The sequence below is a fragment of the Podarcis pityusensis genome, assembly GCF_964106645.2.
Source record: "Podarcis pityusensis genome assembly, chromosome: 14".
Lineage (NCBI taxonomy): Eukaryota > Metazoa > Chordata > Lepidosauria > Squamata > Lacertidae > Podarcis > Podarcis pityusensis.
Window position 1 is genome coordinate 22,559,965 of NC_138039.1, and position 17,534 is coordinate 22,577,498.

The following is a 17,534-nucleotide window of genomic DNA, read 5'->3' on the forward strand; positions in this document are numbered from 1 at the left end:
CTGTTGTTGTTATTTATTTATTGCATTTATATCCCACCTTTTCCTCCCAGGAGTTCAAAGTTTCCCCCCTCCTCATTTAATCCCCACAACAACCCTGTGAGGTAGTTTAGGCTGAGAGGCAGTGACTGGCTCAAGGTCACCCAGTGAGCTTCATAGTTGAGTGTTCTCCATGGTCTTAGCCTAACGCTCTAACCCATGGGTAGGCAAACTAAGGCCTGGGTGCTGGATCTGGCCCAAATGCCTTCTAAATCCAGCCTGCGGACGGTCCGGGAATCGGCATGTTTTTACATGAGTAGAATGTGTGCTTTTATTTAAAATGCATCTCTGGGTTATTTGTGGGGCATAGGAATTAATTCATTCCCCCCAAAAAAATATAGTCCGCCCCCCCAAGGTCTGAGAGACAGTGGACCTGCCCCCAGCTGAAAAAGTTTGCTGACCCCTGCGTCTAACCACTGCTCCACATTGAGCTATAATAAATTGCTTCTTTTAAGCTTAATTTCAGCAAAGGGGTGGGAGCCCTGTGGGGGTCAGGGAAGGCCTCTGTGGGCCCGTGAGACCCTTGAGTGCCACTTTGGCGACCCCTTTCTTAAAGGCGCCTGGGGATGTGGGTGGGGTTCCACCTCAAGCAGTTCATGGCTTACGGATGCATTCCAGAGCAGGTTCAAAGGTTCGTTGTCTTTTCTTCTTCTCTAGCAGGAGCTAGAACTGGCTAGGAAAGTGTCCCACCTTGGAAGGTTCACTGGAGATGCTGCCTGTTGCCTTGGCTCAGAATTGGGGCTGCATTCGATCCAAGCTGGCTTTGTGGTGAACCCGAGCAAAGTCTTATTCTGTTCTTATCGCTTGAATTTTACACTTCTTATAGGTTATGCCAGTTTCACACCTATCTATAAGAAGCATGGTGTGCTTCCCCACTCCAGGAGTTTAGTGTAGGATTACCACAATTTTTTCACTCATTCTTTCCAGGGCATCCATTCATTGTTATCTACATTTGTAGACTGCATAGACTACATTTGTAGACTGTAGATTTGTGTCGACCTGATCTCAGGGCGGTTTCCGTCAATGCACAAAAATACAGGGAGCAAAAATAAAGACAACTATTAAGACAGTCCAATTAATGAACAGTAATAGAGCAACAGCATGAAGCCAAACAATTGGTGATGGCTACTAAGTTATTACCAAAAACCCAGGAGAATGAAACTGGTTTTACCTGCTTGTGGAGGCCCATCAGGGCCTCTGCCATCCAGGCTTTCAGGGGAAGGGGATTCTGGAGCTGGGACTCCACAACACAGAAGACCCTCTCATGCATCACCATATGGTGGGCCGAACCTTGATGCCTATCACACAGCCCAGGTTTTGCTTGGTTTCCAGAGGAGCCATATGAATTGGTCAGAACTTGCACTGGTAGGTGAATTTGTAAGAAGGCATTTGAGTCCCAAAGCCACAGGACTTTAAATATCATATAGTAACCTTTGTGGTGGATGCTTCTTTGATGAGCTTTTGGTTTCAGCTTCATCCCAGTGGCATGCCAGGTGTGCCCGGTGCCTCCTAGTAACTTTTTTGGGGGATGTTGTAGGAGATTGCCACCACCATCCATCTCTGCTCACCTACCACTCCCGATTTCTGGCTTATGTAAAAACATGAGGAGATACAGCTTCTTCCTCAACTGGGTCAAGTCTTTGAGTCCTGGTTAATCAAAGCCTTTGTACACAGCAGGCTCCTGCTCCATTCCTTCTGTTTTTGGATGAGATGCTTCTGAGTTGGGATTAATGAAATAAAAATGCCTCAAGCCTCCCCCCGCGGTTCTTTATTTTTTTGGCGAGGAATGCAGGAAACCCACAATATATTTTTGTTATAATAGAACTGTGGAACAGTGACATTTTGTCGTCTGTCTGTTGTTGTCAAAAGGCATTTAAATATTGCTGAGCTTTTTTTTTTTTTGGTGGGGGGAATCCCACTTTAGTGCTGGGTAGTGTTTACTTCAAAGGACAGTCTTAACAGTTCCTGCTGGGATCCTTTGTACCCGCTGGGTGCTTCCTGTTCCCTTGCAGGAAGCATGGTGCTTGCTTGCTTTTTTATTTTTTTTAAAGCATATTTTGAGATTGGCTCGTATTTCAAACAAAAATCATCTTTATTAATAGTGGGCTATAGTGAATGAAACCACTACTTGTGCAATGGAACTTCTCTTCTCTCCCTGCCTCCCCCAATTTGCTCCAGAGGGTTGGGGAAACCTCAGATCAGATTTTGTTGGGCTGGGGGCGCAGTAGGAGCAGGGAAGGTGAAGTTCTGTTGCACAGGCAGAAGTTATTTCTCAAGTGCAATGCCTTAAATTCACCTTGTCATGAGGCCTATATGGAACACTTGCATTCAGCAGCAGTCTACCCCCGAATGGGGTGTCTGTGTTCTGCGGCAGACTGCCTCTGTAGGGAGTGTAGCAAGAGAGTTTCTTTTGCATTCTTGCCCTGCTAATGGGCTTCCTGTGGGTATCAGGTTGGCCGCTGGGCTAGAGGGATCTTTTATTCTGATCCGGCAGGGCTGCTTTAATTATTTTTCATTTTTTATTTCTGCATACAAACCCTTTACTTTAGCAGAGATCCACCTCTGAATAACCGACGACGTTCTTGGCCTTGTTCTTGAGCTGTTTTGCTAAGACGACAACCAGGGTGGTGTCTCTGGACCAGGTGTGGCAAGGTTTAATGCTGTCGGGAGTGCCCCCTGGGTGCAATGGCCTCCGTTGCCCTCGGGGTTGGAATTTCTCTGCAGCGATGTCACTGCCACAAAGCTGAGCCCTAACCGTGTTTGTCATGCTCTGCTGCCCTTGACGGTCTCCCATGGCCTGGCTTCCTCCTTGATCCCCCTATTCCTTGGGGAGAGAGGGAGGGAGAGAGACCTTCCCTGGTCCCAGAGGTGGAGCTTAACAAGAAGCACCTGTTTCAAAGGCCTGGGACACTTCTACCACAGCTGTTCGCAGTGTTCAGCCATTTCCTGGCCAGCTGGGTCATGAGAATGTTCTCACCACCTAGAGATCTGTTGCTGGGCTTGGGGTGAATCCACCCCCCGGGAAATGTCCTTTAATTTGGCCCTCAGCTACAGATGGCGGACCCTTTTTCCAACGTTGAAATGCAACCCAAAGTAAGGACTAGTTTGCTCCTGTTACTATGGCGACTATTAATAATAATAAAGTTACACATTGCCTTTTACTTATTACAATTAATTTATTAATCGCCTTCTAAACCACTATCTCAAGGCGATTGACACATAAGATAATTAAGAACAGCTAAAAGCACAAAATACATTTAAAACAAGACTAAAATCCTATCAAATGGACACTTGTGGTAAATATCCATTTATCCAGCTGGAAAAGCCTGTCTCAATGTGATGTACAGACTTACCATTAAGAACCACTAATATAGTTTTAAAAAACAGTACAAAGAACAACTGAGGATAGGGTTAAATGCAATGAAAAAGGGAACTGAGGCAGAGACCTTTTTTTCTAGCTTTGAAAGTTTGTTGAAATAGAAATGTCTTCAGTTGCTTCTGGGAAGTACCGGTACATATTATTATTATTGTTGTTGTTGTTGTTGTTGTTGTTGTTATTGTAGTATCTTAATAGGGGTGTTGTTTCCAATAAACAGGGGCAGCTACACTTAAGGCCCTGCTCAGAGTTATTGTGGAGCCGGTTTCTGAAATTTTGGGGACTTGAAGGAAAAGCTCCAGCAGAAAGCAGTGACTTACTGGGTATATAAGAAAGAAGGCGTTCTCTTAAGCAACCTGACCCTAAGATGTACAGGGCCAGTAACAGATTGGCAACCAGGGCAAAACCCACAACAAGTTCTGTGCTGTTGGTAGTTTGACCCCACAATAAATTTTATGCAGTGGCAACAATGCACTTGGCAGTTTACAGGGGAAAAAAAATCCTTCACCAACCTGCTACCTTCCAGATATTTTGGACTACAACTCCCATCAGCCTCAGCCCCTACCTAAAACACCTGGAGGGCAAAGTGTTAGCAATCTCTATAATAAGCTCTCTCTCTCTCTCTCTCCCCCCCCCCCCCACGCTTGTTCAGCCCTGAAGAAAATATAATATAAAATCTAGATGGAGTGAGGGGAGACACAAACAGGAAGAAGCAAGGCGCCCACTATCTCTGATTTCCCTGGGGGTGGAAGGAAGACATTTTTGATTCAACAATCTTTTCCAGCTGGATTAAAAGGTCTCTTAGCAGTTCGTTTTGTATTGCTTTTAAACCTATCATCAGTTGCTTTTGGTACTGCTTTTAAAACTATCTTAGCTGTTTTTATGGTCTGGCCTTGAGACATGAGGCGTTTCATAAATATTATTGTTATTGTTATTCATTTAAAGTAATGAGAATCTTAAAAACGTTTCTTGGAGTTGCTTCTGCTCTCTCTTGATTTGGGGTCCTGTTTGTTTCTTAGCCTGGAAAGGGTTTTGTGTTTGTGTGTCGATAACTTTTTTTTATTTGTAGAAACGGGACAATTGGGCTGTTGATTATTCCTGTTGTCCGCGTACGACTGGGGTAAAAAACCCGTTTCCCCTTCTGCCTTATTAAATCTATTTTTCAAGCTGTCACTTAGCTGGCCTTTAGCGACAGAGTCGGATGTTTATATGGCCCTGGACGCTGCAGTGCTTGTTTCCAATTGTGCGAGCACCTTGCCCCAGCCGTTGTGAATTAAATGCTCCTCACGACCTCTTGCCCTCCCTGCTCTTAAATTCATGCTTTAAAAACAGCTTAATGAGGGGTTTACTGGCCCAATTGAAAGTTTTTATTAAAACCTATTAGTGTGCTAGAGTAGCCCGCATGAAGGAAGCAATTAGCCCGGAGCGACTCTTAACTCTCTTTCTCTCCTGGCCTACAGCTATGCCAGGTTTTCCGCTAAACTGTTTCCAGATTCAGCCTTAACCCGAAACGCTGCCATTTTTTTTTTGGTATGAGATTCATACCCTCTGGCTTAATTTATAGCTTTGTTTCCTTTGCTCTCCCTAACCTTAGTTCACAATGACATTTTGGGTTTTAATTTAATTATAAGGGGCAATAAGAGGCTGTTCCTCATTATCTTGGTCTGTCTTGTTGCTGTGCGTTAATGCAAACTTGCATATGAACACCCTTCCCAAAATAAAAATAAAAATTGGCTGGCATGTTTTTAAACCTCTGCCTCCAAATCAGGCAGAAGCTGCTATTCCCTACCCCGGATCTTATGTCTCACTTTCCCCTTCCACAAATAATGTGCTCTAAGTGGCTTATAAGTATAAAAGCAAAATGTAAAAACAACTGTTAAAACACAAAATTATCAAACAAAGAACAGGGGCAAAAGCCTTATCCCTCCCCTCATCAGCAGTCAAGTTAACAGTTAGCCACAGATCAAAAGCATGTTTTAAGCCTTACAGGCAGAAACTTAAGAAACTGACACAGGCAATTTTGGGACACATTTTTTATTTATTTACCCTAAACTGCCTCCTAATGTATCTTGGGGTCATAGAATATCCCCAATGAAGGCATCTGTGTTGTGTCAGGAGAAGAACATTTAAATCTGATTCCTGGATCAGCTTTTGTTTGGGGGAAAACCACATGGGACATTCCACCCCCCCCAATAATACCTAAACAGGAATTTAAAAAATGTACATAGGCAATTGAGGTGGGTGCATTTTCCTCTCCCAGGCCAAATTCGAATGTATCTTGGGCTGTTAAATTGCCCCCCAAAAGCCATGTCAGCATCAGGGCACTTACCTGCTTTCTTTGGTTCAGTGTTGTGTAAACCAGACACATGGTTTTTAGTAAATTGGGTAAAATATTATCGTATAACAATATTTAATTATTTATTTTTAGACCACCTTTCATTAAGCCCACAGTGCAACTTGCTATCACCTTCTGAGTACAGTTCAAGCATTATGATGAAGATTGTAATAATGGAAATAAATAATAGTAGAGACGTTGGTATAAAATTATCGTAAGCATCATCACTAATGGAGGCAGCGTGGCATAGTGGTTAGGGAGTTGGAGTAAGACCTAGGAGACCAGGGTTCAAATCCCCACTCAGCCACGAAGCACCCTGGGTGACCTTGGGCCAGTCTCTCCCTCTTAGGGTTACCTACCTCACAGGATTGTTGTGGGGATTAAATGGGAAGGATGAGAACCATTAACATCACCTTGAGGTCCTCGGAAGAAAAAGTGGTGTATAAATAACTTGCAGTCCTCCAGATCTTTTTTGGACTGCAGTTCCTACCAGCCCCAGCCAGCATGGTTAGGACTGATGGAAGTTGTAGCTTAGCCACACCTGATGATTCCCCACCCTTGCATTATGCACCATTCTTCAAAAGTGCAACGTGCCTATTATTGAGCAGCTGAGCAGGAAAAGCGTTTTTCTGAACTTGTAGTCACAGGGGATTGTGGGAAAGGACAGGGAAAAATAATTAAACCAATTAACTCTCCCAGGCGACAGAGGGCCTTCAAGTTCTTGCTAGCTGCAATCTGCACGTATCCGCAGCTAAGTAACTATACATAATTACAAAGTTTGGAAATGGCAGGAATGAGTTTAATTTACGTTACGCAGGACCCTTGTGCCACTAACTCAGATTTGAAAAACTCTCAGCACAAACAAACACAAACTGCCCTGCCAATCTCCTTGGAGCTCAAGGAGACCAGAATTCAAAGCAAACAGTGTTTAGTGGGAAGGGAAAGCAAACAGATTTTGGATCTGTTTCCTTGCTCCCCGCCCCCATCAAAAACCATGTGTGTGATTAGCCGGAACTGATAACTTGTCCGGAAACAAATAATGACGAAATGTTGAGGCAGATCTGTCTGGAAGGCATTGGAACCCACTTATCGCTGCTTATAATGTCCCAGATATGAAATGGTTATGTTTTACAAAGGGGGGAAAATCTTTTAAATCAAAACCTCAAAATTATATCCAAAGTGTTCCTAATTAGTCTGCAGACAGACTGCTGCTTACAGCCACAGGCTGTCCGTTGAATGCAAAGGATGGTCAGATCCTCAAATAGGCAAATTTGTAACCATGAGGTTGGTCACTTGTCCCGTGGCTGCCTGACAGGGGAGCAAATTGCACTCAGGAGAAAAAGATCTCAAAAGTCATTGCTGCTTTCCCCTTTCAGCTACCTCCATTTGCATCTGCTTTTTGCAGTGCTGTGCTTTGCCCCTTGAAATCGTTCGCATAATTGCTGCAATCACACCTGCTACTTTGCAATAATAGTTTTAATGGTAGGTTTTGCTCTCAGTATATACCCCCCCTTTTTTTTTACCTGAGCATGTGGTGCCTATCTAGCAAGATGAAGCTCAAATATTATCTCTCACAAGACAGCAGAGCCTTCTCAAAAACAGTCGGTGCAGATTCTTGTTACCTGTGCTGAACTCCAGCACTCTTGAACCAAACGATGCATGTATGGCTGTTGTTTTGGCAGCTCTGAGGTGGGCCATAGCTCATTGGTAGAGTACAGGCGTTACGTGTCAAAAGTATCCCTGGCAGATCAGGGAAGAAATAATGGGAAAGGTGTCTACCTGAAACACAGGCCATTCCCATTCAGTGTGACGTAAGCTGTAACGTACAGAACGCAGGAAGCTGCATTGTACTGAGTCAGAGTGTTGATCCAGCTAGCTCAGTTAGGCCATTGATCCATCTAGCTCAGTATTATATCTGCGCCAGCATTGGCTCTCTTGGGTTGCCAGGGATTGAACATGGGACCTTCTCATTGCAAAGCAGATGCTCTGCCACTGGGCCCCTTCCCTTCCCTTCCCTTCCCTTCCCTTCCCTTCCCTTCCCTTCCCTTCCCTTCCCTTCCCTTCCGTGTAGCCTCTTCAGTAGAGATGCGTTATTTTTCTACCGTGGACAGCACCCTTGTTTTGAATTTATAATTCCCTCCCAAAGGCCAAATGGCTGGTGCCACCACCACACACTTCCCATTTGTCCCGGCATTTTAAAATTTTTAGTCCTCTGGGAAGAGGGATTGATTTGATAAACCACCCTCGGAATTATAGCTCTGTGAGGGGAATAGGGGTCTCTTAGTAACTATTGGCATCCTCAGCAAACTATAGTTCCCAGCATTATTTGGGGAAAAGCCAAGACCATTTAAAGTGGTATCATAGTGGGCAATGTAGAGTTTTTGCCCTTTCTGCCATGTCTGTCAGCTCCCAGTCTGGGCTATTCATTGCAAATAGAATGTCAAATTAGACCCTTCATCTGATTTTCAGCAGCAAATCTTACGTTCTTGACATTACTTAGACAACACACACACACACACACACACACACACACACACACACTCTCACTCACTCACTTCATGCTGTAAATCTTCAAGCTACCTCTAGGTTTTTCATCATCATAATAGAGTTGTTAATATTGTTTTAATTATATTAATTACCTTTTTATAGTTACCTTGTACACAATATGTTTCCCCCTTTTTGTATTTAATCTGTGTTCTAATTTGTGTGTCAGTTTGGGAAAAGTAATAATAATAATAATAATAGCAACTTTGGCAAACTCTATTAAAAGACATAGCAAGGAGTATGCATATATCTCTTTTTATTATAATATTTATTGAATTTTTCATTATGTATTATTACAGTACTTTTGTATTTTTTCACCTTGGTATTTGCTCAGAAGAGTGTGCATATATCTCATTTATTATTATTATTTTAAAGACTAGGAATTTTAATTTATTGTTTCATTCACTCTTCCATATGTTAAATATTTGGAGTAATATTGATGCTCGAGAGCCTCTGTTGCTAGGTCCAATTTCCGCTGAAGGAAGCACTTCCATATTTATTTAAAACCAGTAAAGCCATTCAAGGTCATTATTTGGGTTGTTTTCCTCCGGACGGACCGGTGACACCTGTATGGTTTTAAGCAATGGAAGCCATCTGTGAGGAGGAAGTTGGGTTGCCATGGTGACCAAGTACTAACATGTACTGTGACAAAAGCTGAATGAACTCCAGGGTCATTCAAGTGGGTGTGAAGGTCAGGCCTCCTCATTCCGTCCACTGTGAAATGAGATTTTGAGAAGAAATGTTTATACGGGCTACGTATAACACTGCCTCTCATTTTCTGTTTCCGAAAACAAGGGTGATTTCTCAAACTCTTCCTCCTCCTCCACCTTCTCAGGCCTCAAGTGAATCAAGTATTGGTTTATGGACCCAATCTAAGGCAGCTGTGATGAAATTTAAAGCCCTATGTGACTTTAGGCCCCAAATATAGGAACATATGAAGAGCCCTGCTGGATCAGGCCAGTGGCCCATCTAGTCACAGCGGCCATTCGGATATCCCTGTGGGACTCCCACCAGCACAACTGCCTTATGATTCCCAGCAACAGGCATTTTGAGGCATAATGCCTGACAGTGGAGGATATACATAGCCATCATGGTTAGTAGCCATTGGTAGCCTTTTCCTTCATGAATTTCTATGAAAGCCTTTTAAAACCATCAAAGATGGTGGCCATCACTACTGCCTTTTGCCTGTCTTGAATCTTCCAGCATTTGGCTTCGTTGGATGGCCCAGTTGGCTTCTAGTGTTGCAAGAGAAAGGCAAAGGCTTCACTGTCAGCTTTCTCCACACCATACATCATTTTATACACTGTCTTGTGCCTTCTGTTCCTCGCCTTTTCTTTAAACTGAAAAGCCCCCAATATTTTAACCTTTCCGCATAGGAAAGCTGAAAGGACATCTCCCCATGTATTCACTTGCGTGTTCCTTGACTGCTGCTGGGAAGCCCTGTTAGTAGTTCCTGTGCCTAGCAAGGTCCATGGTGAAGGGAGGTTAGGTTTTTGTTGGCAGGTGAAGGGACAACTTCTTTTCTCCAGGCCTGTGGAGGGATAAGATACATGGAAAGCTGCCTTATACCGAGTCAAAGCATTGCTCTATCTGGCTCAGTACTGGTCTACACCAGGAGTCCTCAAACTTTTAAAACAGGGGCCCGGTTCACTGTCCCTCAGACACTGTTGGGGGCTGGACTATATTTTGAAAAACATATGAACGAATTCCTATGCACACAGTACATATTTTATTTGTAGTACAGTGGCACCTCGGGTTAAGTATTTAATTCATTCCAGAGGTCCGTTCTTAACCTGAAACTGTTCTTAACCTGAAGCACCACTTTAGCTAATGGGGCCTCCAGCTGCCGCCGCGCCGCCGGAGCATGATTTCTGTTCTCATCCTGAAGCAAAGTTCTTAACCTGAAGCACAATTTCTGGGTTAGCAGAGTCTGTAACCTGAAGCGGATGTAACCTGAAGCATATGTAACCCAAGGTACCACTGTACACAAAAAACAGGAAAAACAATACAATATTTCAAACGAAGAATGAAATTCACCTCAGGTAGAGGGGAGGGAGGGCGGCCTTTTCCCCTGCCCAAAGTTGGCGATATCAACACCACACCCTCCCCACTCCACTGCTGCCAGTGAGGAAACACAAAAGCGCCGGCGCATTACCACTCTCCACTCTTTCTCTCTTTATTTCAAATTTCCTTGGATTCCCAGAGAGCAAGAGCTTGTGTTTACCTGCGTGTGAGCGAATTGCTTTGTTCCACCCGTCCAAGAGTTCCCGGATACAGCAGCCTCCCTTTTTTCTTTGCTTCCTTCCCTCAGGTGTGTGTTCTGCCCAGCGCGTGCACGCGAATCCCCTCAATGCCCGGTTTGCGTGCTCGTGCCAAAATTCCAAATGGCATCGCCCACTTCTGCATCCTGACATCACCGCTGCGGCGGGCGCTAGCGTGCGTGAAGGGCAACGGGCTGAAGGAGCTAAGCAAGCGCACCTGCGTTCTTTTCCATGGAAACACCTCGCCATGCCGGGTTTAAATTGCTGCGCGGGGACTGACTGAGTGAGTGGCGAGGCTTCCAGTTGGCTGCAGAAGCTTCCTGTAGCCAATCAGACGCCTCGCCACCTGCTCAGTCATTGCCCGTGCGCTGAGGTAAACCTGGCGTGGTGTTTTGGCTGGCGGGCTGGATTTATAAGGCTGGCGGGCCAGATCCGGCCTGCAGGCCTTAGTTTGAGGACCCCTGGTCTACAATGACTGGCAGTGGCTTATCAGCATTTCAGGCATATTTTCCTAGTCCTAACTGGAGGTGCTGGGTATTGAACCAGGGACCTTCTGAATGCAAAGCCTCTACCTTTGAGTCACAGCACTTCTCCTTTTGTTAGGATGGGTTTTGCAAGCTGTTTGATCATCGTTCTTCCCCCCCTCCATCATCACCACCCTCAATTTTTTCCCTTGGTCTTCCGGCCTTCTGTTCTCTTTATTCCCTGAGGTTAAAACATGTGGGCGTTGAGGTCCTATGAGTCATTTTGATCATGGCTGGGATCTTTTTTTTCCAAGCAGCAAAAGGGAAAAAAGCACACGCTGAAGCAAGCAGAATAACAGTTCATGGCTGATTTTAAAATCTCTTTGCAGCTCTTGGGAATCAGGGAGATAGGCTCAGATTTACACCCCTTATAACTGTAAGCAGAAGCTCACCTTTTTGTTCCTTGGCAAGGAGCAGGGAGCAGAGCAGGCAGAGTTGCTCTATTTTTTTATTCCCCCCCCCCCCGATTTTGGAGAAAGGAATGTTCTTTGACCAAAGCAGCCAACCCCTCATGTAAAAATGTAACAAGGTAAAGGACGTCTGGACAGTTAAGTCCAGTGAAAGGGGACTATGGGGTGTGGCACTCATCTCACTTTTCAGGCTGAGGGAGCCAGCGTTTGTCCACAGACAGTTTTGCGGGTCACGTGGCCAGCATGACTAAACCGCTATTGGTGCATGGAGGACCATGACAAGTGCCAGAGCACATGGAAACGCCATTTACCTTCCCGCTGCAGCAGTACCTATTGATCTACTTGCACTGGCATGCTTTCGAGCTGCTAGGTTGGCAGGAGCTGGGCCAGAGCAGCAGGAGCTCACTTCGTCACATGGATTTGAACTGCCAGCCTTCCGATCGGCAACCCCAAGAGGTTCAGTGGTTTAGACCACAGTGTCACTTTACCCCTCATGTAGCAACATGCTCAGCCTGGGGAAGGACTGTAGCTCTGTGGTAGAGCATTTGTTTCCCATGCACAGTGCTTCTGGTTCAATCCTTGGCATCTCCAGGGATGGTGAGGTCTGTCCCCAGTCTGAAATCCTGGAGAGCTGTTGCCAGTCAGTGTAGACAAGTACTGAGCTTGTTGGACCAATGATCTGACTTGGTAGAAGGCAGCTTCCTACGTATGCAGAGCCTTTCCGTGTTTAGCAAAGTTCCACCAGATACTCTTCTCATGGGGAAGTACAAGTCCCCCCTTTCACAGAAGATTAACTACTCATGCAAAGTTGGAAGTCTCTGCTTTGGTTATTTTAATTTACATTCTCTTTTGTCACTCAGACTCAGCCAATGGCAGTTTCCCCCTGAGTAGATCCATTCTGGTGCCATGGAAATGACATAGAACAAGTTTGGTGGCTAGATATCTTCAGATATCTAAAGAGCTGTCACATGGAAGATGGAGCAAGCTTATTTTCTGCTGCTCCAAAGGGTAAGATCCAAACCAGTGGATTGAAATGACAAGAAAGGAGCTTGAGCCTAAACGTTAGGGAGAACATTCTGATAGTAAGAGCAGTCTGACCATGGAATCGGAAGGTGGTGGACCTGCCTTCACTGGAAGTTTTAAAAAAGAAGTGGGGTGGATATCTGTCAGGGATTATTTCGTTGTGATTCCTGCATTGCAGAAGTTGGACCAGATGATTCTCAGGATCCCTTTCAACTCTACAATTCCATGATTCTGTGATTCTATGAACTACAACTCCCATCAGCCCCAGCCAGCATGACTAGATGGCCTATGAAGAAATGCTGCAGCTTTGGGGACTGTTTTTACTTTAGTTTAGAGAAAACTGTATAATTTTACAGGAGTATATAAAATTATGTGTGGCAAGGAGAAATGTTTCCCCTCTCTCTCATAACACCAGAACCCGCAGACATCGAATGAAGCTGAATGTTGGAAGATTCAGGAAAGACAAAAAGAAAATCATTTGTCATGTAGCACATAGTTAAATTATAGGACTTGCTGCTATGGGAGGCCACCAACTTGCATGGTTTTAAAAGAGGATTGGACAAATTCATGGAGGATAAGGGTATCAATGGCTGCTAGCCGCAGTGACTATGCTCTTCCTCTATGTTCGTAGGCAATAAATGCTTCTGAATAGAAGCCACAGGATGGGTGAGTGCTCTTGTGCTCCGGTCCTGCTTGTCAGTTTCCCACAGGCATCTGGTTGGCCACTGTGAGAATAGGACGCTGGACTAGATGGGCCATTGGCCTGATCCAGCAAGCGCTTCTTATGTTCTTACTCAGTTCAGCAACATCTGTAGGGCTACAGGTTCTACACAGTTATCAGTTGCACATTTATCATCCATATGTATTTTCCCGAACTGGGATTATGCATCTTGCAATTTCTGCCACAAAAGCCATCATGTCTAGGACCCATCCTTAACTCTTCCCCCCCCCTTACACATTTTGGATGCTTTACACAAATGATCACTTGTATTCATTATCCTGTCCCCGTTACAATTTCATGCAATCTGTGCGTACCTCCCGTTATGAAATTCACCAGAAAACGTCATTATCTGGTGCTGGCTTACATAATCAACTTCAAAGAGATCGGCGTGGGCAAGATAATTGGAAAGTGGAGCTCTTTCATGGTGTAATTATTCATCCCGAACTTTGCATGGCTTTCAGATTTGCTAATAATGAATGTTGGCTTCCTGCATCCCTCCCCCCAACCCCCGAGGGGCTTTGTGGTTCTTCTGCAGAGCCAACCAAAAAAAAACCCCACTCCGTAGCTTTATATAGGTACATAATACGTATGGAATAATTTATATATAGCAGAAATTGCTAAGACCAGGCAGAGAGGATAGCTTGTGTATATACTCTTGATTCTGGTGGCAAGAGAGTGGGATGCTGCGATCCATAAAACATCTGGAATTATTTACGGATCAGAATAAAGTATGTGAATTGGAACGTTTTGCATGAATGTGCTGAAAGCGGGTGTGGTTTTGTGTTGCATTTGTGTGTAGGGCACCTGGGGTGCACGGCTGGGGAGCGAGTCGACCTCTGTTGCCCAGGCTTTGGTTAGCTTCCATCTAAGAAAGCATCACTATCATTACAGAATTAATGCTGGCATTCCTCTCAGAGCTCTTGTGAGGATGGGGGAAGAAAAAGATTCCCAAGTGGCCGGTGGACATTAAGTACTTATTTCCTGACATTTACACCCCAACTTTTCTCCTTCATGGAACCCAAGGGCAACATATGTGTGATCCCTAGGTGGCCACCTATCCATGCTTTGACCAGACCCAGACCTCCTTCAGACCAAGAGGGTGAGAAGGGGGCATCAGAAACAGACAAGGAAGGAAGTGGCAGAGAGAAAGGTCTGCTCTGCCCACTGCTAGCATGCGGCCCCCAACAGATTGCCTTCAATAGAATGTGGCCCTTGAGAGCGCAAAGGTTTTCCCAAAACTTTTGATCTGGGTTTTGTAGGGAGCAGTCAGACCACAGTTTCCCAGTATAAGCATCACAAGAAGCTCTTCTTTAGCAAACAGGAAGTATTTGGGGAAGGCTACACAGGAGCTTGGTGGGATGTGGGTGGAGCCTAGGACTTGCTGATCAGAAGGTTGGCAGTTCGAATCCCCACGACGGGGTGAGCTCCCATTGCTTGGTCCCTGCTCCTGCCCACCTAGCAGTTCAAAAGCAAGTCAAAGTGCAAGTAGATAAATAGGTACCACTCCGGCGGGAAGGTAAACGGCATTTCCGTGCGCTGCTCTGGTTCGCCAGAAGCGGCTTAGTCCTGCTGGCCACATGACCCAGAAGCTGTACGCCAGCTCCCTCGGCCAATAAAGCGAGATGAGTGCTGCAACCCCAGAGTCGGTCACGACTGGACCTAATGGTCAGGGGTCCCTTTACCTTACACAGGAGCTTACTTCACATGTGCATAAGCAAACTATAGTTTGTTGGACTGGGAGCATTGCATTTGAACCTGGCCATGGAATCCTGGATTCTGGGAAGTCTCCCACTAACTACCAATGACAGGCCACTATTCCAAGGGGCTCCGGGATGTGTAGCCCATCACTGACTGACTGCCCCATTGCACTGGGGCTTCAGAGAACCTCCTGCACTTCACTGTGCATATCAAAATTATTTCAAATGCCTTAAGATGGATCTAATTAAATGTGATAACACAGTGATCTCTCAGAATGACATCCACCTACGGAACTGGAAACAGGACATCCATTAACTTTTAAGCATTAAAAAAAAAAAAAGAATTAAAATCTTCCCCACTGATTTCTCTGTCACTTGCAGCTTTGCTCCAAAATGACGAGGGGAAGGGAGGATGGGTGGAGGGGGTGGAGGGGTAGAAGAGAGCTAATTTATTGCTGCATTAACTTAGATATCGCCTTCCTGTCACCTAAGTAGTTTCTAATGACTACCCTGGAGAGTAATTGGGAGCTTTTAAAAGTTTTGTGCTAAATTCTTTCTGTTTCCCCCTGTGCCACATATACTTTTTTTTTCTTTTTTAAAAAAAGACCCTGAAGTTGTTGATAATGTTTTTCAACTCCTGGATGCTTCTGAAAAAGGGGTGGGGGTGAGTTAAGCCTTTACAGAAGTCTGCCTTTGGACAGGGTCTTTCTTCTGTCACCCTCCCTCCTGTAAATTTATAGCACCCTGATTTCTCCTTCTACCCTGAGATCATTGCCCAGCACAAGAACTTAGGAAGCTGCCCTATAGAATCAGACCCATATTGGCCCATATAGCTTGGTATTGTCTACACTGACTGGCAGCAGCTCTCCATGGTTTTTTGCAGGGAGGCTTTCCTACTCTCACTTGGAGATGACGAGGATTGAACCTGGGACCTTCTGAATGCAAAGCAGGTGCTCTACCACAAACTACAGTCCTTCCCCTAAATATAAAGTGAGATTCCAGTCCTCATGGTTCTGAATAGCTGGCTTATACAAGTAGGATGTTAGGAAGGTGTCTTATACAGTGTCAGACCACTGGTCCATCTAATTGGTGATGACTCTCTAGATTACAGACCAGAAGCCAGTACAATGCTAAGCATAAGCAATATTAAAATGAATTGCTTAATTGGGACTCCCCTATAAAGGAAGGTTGCAATGACTTGTTTTTTGTGCCTGCACTTAAATAAAAGCTGAAAATTCTGGGGAGAGGTCTAGGGTATCCCCTCATGCCAGAGGGAACCCTAGAAACACTGGCTTGAAGCTGACACCATAACCCAAAAGTGTTAGCTTTTTAAGCCTCTGGGCATGTGAGAGGATATATTTGGTGATGCTTGATTGAGGTCTGAACAACTTGATGAGTGACCTTTTTAAAAAGCCCTCTTCTATGAATCTGGTGATGTGGAGTAGAGGAAGGAGGTGGAGGAACTGTTTTTTTGGGGGGTGGGGTGGGGCTGAGAAGAGTAACTTTAGAAGGCTGTGGCGCCAATGAATTTGGAGCTTAGATTGAGAGACTCTTAACCACTCTCTCCGCTGGGAAATTTCTCTTTAGGTGTTGCGGTGAAATGGTCCCCTGACCACCTTCAACTCTTCAGCTATTTCCTTGTCAAGTGGACTTGATGGATGGGCCTTTTGATTCTCGAGTTTTCTTCTTTCATAAACGAAGTCGCGCCATAAAACGGAATGACCCTACGTCCCATTACGATTTGCGGCTCCCTTCAGAATTACGGGTGGTTTCCTCCCCCCCCCCCCTTTTAATGGAAGCTTTTCTTGCCGTTCCTTTTCTGTTTGTGGAACGGTTGGAGAAAGGTTTCTCTTGACTGGGATCTCTGTACTATCTTCCGTAGGCTTGACCTCGAAAGCAAACCGGGCTTATAACTTGTTCAAGGGTTTGCTTAAAAAAATATGGGGGGGGGGAGAGAGGTCTGAGTTTTGTGGCGCCGTGAAGGTGTGATGAATTTATTGCGGCATGACGTCTGCTAGATTATTGAAGAAGTAGAAGAGGAGGCAGAAAGAGATATTCAGTGCTTTAAAAATAAATAACAATAACAATGTTCAGAAAGGTGTATATGTCTGCATAAACAGCAAGACTCTTGTTTTAATGAACGCTGAAAGGGAGTGTGTTTTTCTGAGCATCCTAATCTTTAACAGACATACTAAGCAACTAAATCTACAGTTGATATAGATATCATCATGTGGGGAGGGGGCTTTTCATAAGCAGTCTTTACTGCAACCAAGTGAAGATGCCCAGGTGCCAGGATGGTGCATGACGCTTCCGTCATCTGGACGCGCATGTCTGGGAATCCTTGGATCGTGCCTGTTTCCACACATTAGCAACACATCCTTTAGAATTCTATCCATGATATTTTATCTGCACAATCAGTACAATCAGTAAAATTTCAGCAACCAAAAATCGTATTGAAAAATATGACTTTTGAGCCATCTGGCTCCAAATGGCAACTAGACATTCTATTTTGGTGACTGTAACCTTGGTTTCAAGAGCCATTTGGTGACTAGCTTATATGTCGGAGTTTCTTACACTGAGCGGGAAGCGATGTACAAATTTAATATA

At 44.8% G+C, this 17,534-nt stretch overlaps 1 protein-coding gene and 1 long non-coding RNA gene across 2 annotated transcripts in view; one reads left to right on the top strand and one right to left on the bottom strand.

The window, feature by feature from the left end:
• The window catches only part of LOC308463285, a 447,382-nt gene that overhangs the window by 279,458 nt on the left and 150,390 nt on the right, over positions 1 to 17,534 (bottom strand). The gene's annotated exons all lie outside the window — the stretch shown is intronic.
• LMF1 (lipase maturation factor 1) overlaps positions 1 to 17,534 on the top strand; it is a gene marked incomplete at its 3' end in the record, with an annotated part of 158,479 nt that overhangs the window by 21,101 nt on the left and 119,844 nt on the right. The gene's annotated exons all lie outside the window — the stretch shown is intronic.